Below are 4,927 nucleotides of genomic sequence, written 5' to 3'. Positions count from 1 at the left end.
TATATATCTATATATATATCTATATATATATATCTGTCATTGATTAAGATATTGTGTTTGGGTAGTTCATTTAAAAATTTAATACACAATTAAGAAATAAAGCTTAATAGTCATCTATAATAGTCAAGACTGTAGTCATGTTAGTAAGGTTTTCTAGATATATAGAGATATATTTCAGTTAGATAGGTATTCTTCAAATCTTTCAGAGACCTTCAGAATACTGCATTTAAAATGTTTTAATAACTAAGGACTTTTCATGACAATGAGACACATCTGCTCTTGGTAGCAGCTACTTTAAGAGGAAGATGGGCATCGAAGAAACCCCTTATGGAGTTTGCTAGACATTTAGGCAAGAAACTGCTCTTTCCTGGACTGCTTAACTAAACATGCAGAACCCACAGAGAAATGACTGATGAACTTGCAGGTAAAATGGTCATTTGGGGATCCTGTTACATGAAAGAGTCTGTTAGACATTATTCAGGACACAGAAAAATGTGATAGACAAACTGCAAGTATAGAAAGAATTGTTTTTGAAATTTCCTGTTTTGTGTAAAAGTCTGCTGGATACTATAGGCCAGTAGGCTGAAGATGGATGCCTCAATAGTACAGAATAACTTTGGGTGACTGTCCAAGCAGCAAGATGTCTCTGTCAATTCTAGAATTTTGGAAGTTGCTTACAATGCACTTCCTGTTTACTTTAGTATACAGTTTCTGTGAAATTATTTTCATTCTGAGTAGGTGGGAGAAATGAGTGGGTCCTCCTCCTACAAAGGTCAATTTTGTTACATGTATATATTCTGCTCTTGATTAAGGTAGTGTGTTTGTGCAGCTCATTTAGAAATGAAATGTATAATTAAGAAGTATAGGTTAATAGATAGTCATTAATAATGGTCAAGCTGGTAGTCATGTTAGTTAGATTTTCTATATATATATATATATATATATATCTTTCAGTAATATAGACAACCTTCAATTTTTTGAATTTCATATTATTTTATAGTAATTAGGCACATTTTTATTTTACTATTTCTCACCTCTTACTTGAAAGATGCTTCAATTTTTTTATAGACTATAGAATATGGCATTTAAAATGATTTAAGAACTTGGGACTTTTCATGACAATGAGACATATACTCCTGGAAGCACTAATCTACTTCAAGAGGATGATAGGGACCAAAGAGGCTTCTTACAGAATTGGTTAGCCATTTGTTCAAGAAACTGCTCTTGCCTGGACTGCTTGATGTTATATTGTATGAACTAGATATGCAGGACACACAGAGAAGCTGCCTAAAGAAGGTAAGAGAGTCCTTCAGGATTCCTGCTTCATAAAAGAGTCTGCCAGACATTCTGCAGGACACAGCAGAAAGCAACTGATGAAATTTGCCATTACACAACAGATCTTCAAATTTTCTGCTTCATAGAAAAGTCTGAAAAAGCCTGGGTTAAAACCAGTCTTGCTGAACATAGCGGACAATGAGGACTACTGAGACCTCAAGAACAGTGGCAATAGGTTTTTGATCCTACTGCACCTATTGGTTTCGTGGGAGCCTAGGCAGTTTGGATGCTCACCTTACTAGACCTGGATGGAGGTGGGTGGTCCTTGGACTTCCCACAGGGCAGGGAACCCTGATTGCTCTTTGGTCTGACTAGGGAGGGGGACTTGATTGGGGGAGGGGGAGGGAAAGGGGAGGCGGCGGGGGGGAAGAGACAGAAATCTTTAATAAATAAATAAATAAATAAATAAATAAATAAATAAATAAAAAAAAAAAAAGAAAAGTCTGCTATGGGCCTGTGGGCTGAAGATTGGATGCCCCAACATTACAGAAGAACTTTAGGTGACTGTCTAGGCAGCAAGATGTCTCTGTTAATTATAGAGTTTTGGAAGTTGTTTACAATGCTCTTCTTGTTTACTTAGGTAATATTATATCCTTCAGGAGTCTTTGATGGAGTTGAAGAATAAATAGTTATAGATTTTCTTAGTTATGATAAGAGATAAAGTAGATATAAATATTGTGACTGTAATTCTTGCTTGATGCCTGTCTTGTTATATGTAATTTTGCTATGTTAAAGTTAAAATCTTACTTTTTATTTAAACAGAAAAGGGGAAATGGTGTGAGAAGTTCTTCTGTCTATGTGTTGTTTTAATGATTAATGAATAAAGAAACCGTCTTGGGCCTGGGCAGGGAAGAATAGAGATCGGTAGTAAAATTAAACTGAATGCTGGGAGAAAGAAGAAGGAGAAAGAAGAAGGAGACATGTCTCTGGCCATGTAGCCCTGCCAGAGACAGATATCAGATAGAACTGTACCCGGGAAGCCACAGCCATGTGGTGATACACAGATTAATAAAAATGAATTAAATTAATATATAAGAGCTAGCCAATAAGAGGCTAGAGATAATAGGTCAAGCAGTAATTTAACTAATACAGTGTCTGTGTGATTATTTTGAGTCTGAGCAGCCAGGAACAAATAAGTGGCCTCCTATTACAGTAAAGAAAATAATATAACTATATCTTAATAGAACAATTGCTAAAAAAGAATCAAAAAATGATAAACAACAAGAAATACCTTCCAAAATGTACAATGAGTTACTACACTAAGGATGTTTTTTTTTCCTAGATTCATCTATTTACTACAGTACTTCATGTTTTTCTTTTTTTAAATGGCTGAGTAATATTCCATTGGGTAATTATGCCATGTTACTCGTTCATCTTTGAGGGGCATCTTGGCTGTTTCTAGTTTCTGGATTTTATGGAGAGGTCAGCAATGAGCATGGTTGAGCAAGTGTCTCTGTGGTAAGAGGAAGTGTCTTTTGAGTACATGCTTAAGAGTAATATAGCTGGATCTTGATGTTTATTGATTCCTGTCTTCCCAAGCAACCATCCCATTGATTTTCATTGTGGCTGTACAAGCTTGCACTTCTACCAGCAATAGATGAGTGCTCACTTTATATCACATCCTATCAGTATGAGCTGATGTGTGTAAGATGAAATCTCTAAGCAGTTTTGCTTTATATTTCTCTGATGACTATATACATTCAACATGTCTTTAAGTGTTTCTCGGTTATTTGAGTACCATCCTTTGAGAATTCTATTTAGGGATTTTCAATGTTGGCACAAAGTTGTGGAAGTAACCAACCAATGTTTGGGTTGACATGAAGTCTACACTATGAGAAACCTGAAACCAAATGCTACTATTCAAAACAGTAACAACAATAATAACAATGCAAAAATCTCTAAAATTAGCAATAAAATGACTCCTAATCACATTTTTCTATACTCATAGATCAGTGCCTTACTCAGGAATCATCAGAGAAATGTCTTTATGCAGCAGATGGAAATAAATACAAAGGTTCACAACCAGACAATGTGCAGAGGATGAGAGGAACAGGAGGGAGAAAGATTGTAACAGCCAGAGGGAATGGAAGACACCAAGAAAAGAAAGTCTTCTAAAGATAGTTGGATCGATACACATATGAACTTGCAGAGACTGAGACAACATATCTGGGGGTGGCAGCCAAAGAGATTGCAAGAGTTGAAAGGAGAAATAGATATATATCCCCACCCTAACTCAGAAGATATCCCTAAATTATATCCACTTGCAAATGAAAATTCAATTTTCTCAAGGGAGTCTTGCTGAGGAAAAGAAATCTCTCTTTAGGATAAGTCACCTACCAGTAGTAAATGCCCAATGGGAAATGAACTGAAAAACACCTTTTTTTAAATGTCATGCCAGGGAATTTTTGGCTTTTTAAAAAATCTTTTCTAAAATTTAGTATTGTTTTTATCTTATTTATATGAATATTTCTCTCAAGATTTACCTTATAGGTCCATTGCGTCTATATTATGGCTTCTGTGTAATGCTTTTATCAGATTCCTGAGTGTGCAAAAAAGTGAATCTCTGCACTTATATCTGTTTCTTGTGTCTTCACTTGGGCTCTTTTCCTTCTGTTTGTTTGTTTTGCCCTATTCAGATGTGCTTGTTTTATCCTTTTATATTTTATTATTATTCCTTAGAAGCATGTCTATTTTCCTTTTTTAAATATTTATTTTTATTTCATGTGCATGTATCTGTATGGGGTGTTGGATCACCTCGAACTGGAGTTACAGACAGTTGTGAGCTGTCATGTGGGTGCTGGGTATTGAACCCGGGTCCTACTGGAAGAGCAGCCAGGTGTTCTTAACCACTGAGCAATCTCCCCAGCAACCTGTTTTCTTTTTTAAAATTGATTTTATTGAGCTATATATTTTTCTCTGCTTCCCTCCTTTTCTCTCCCCTCCTCTTCAACCCTTTCCCATGGTCCCCAAGCTCCCAATTTATTCAGGAGATCTTGTCTTTTCTGCTCTCTTAAGAAAACTAAAGGAGTCCTGTGGGAACTTCCAAACAATCAAGGTTCTCCACAAACTGACAGCAAAGCCCTATAAAATAATATCCACACAACTTACTGAGCTCAAGGTCATGCCTTACTAGAGCCTTCACTCTTACCTGCTGATGTTCTTGTTACTGGAAGGTACTCTGTGCACTTCCAAAAGAGAAATGTGAACACAATCTCAGATACAAAACCTTTGGCAATGGTGTACTGCCTACACTATATGGTAGTATGCTGATGATACAAAACTGTGGGAATAGCCAACCAATATCTGATTTTATTTAAGACCCATTCCATGAATTAGAAGCTACACCCATTGCTGCTTGGGTGATCAAGAACTTGAGAGTGGACCTAGGGGAAACACAAATATTACTGCACTACAAATGCAATGTAGCAACAACTAAATGATTCTTAGGATAGTCTGCTATATTTATGGACCAGTTCCTTGCTCAGTCATCATCAGAGAAGCTTCCTCCAGAAGAAGATGGGAAGAAGCACAGCGACCCACAGTCAGATAATATGCAGAGAGAGACAGACCTATGAACACTCAGCCCTAAGTG

This window comes from Alexandromys fortis, unplaced genomic scaffold, assembly GCF_014885135.2.
Source record: "Alexandromys fortis isolate MF-2015 unplaced genomic scaffold, M_Fortis_MF-2015_v1.1 scaffold_229, whole genome shotgun sequence".
NCBI lineage: Eukaryota > Metazoa > Chordata > Mammalia > Rodentia > Cricetidae > Alexandromys > Alexandromys fortis.
Note: the sequence above shows the minus strand (reverse complement) of the source record.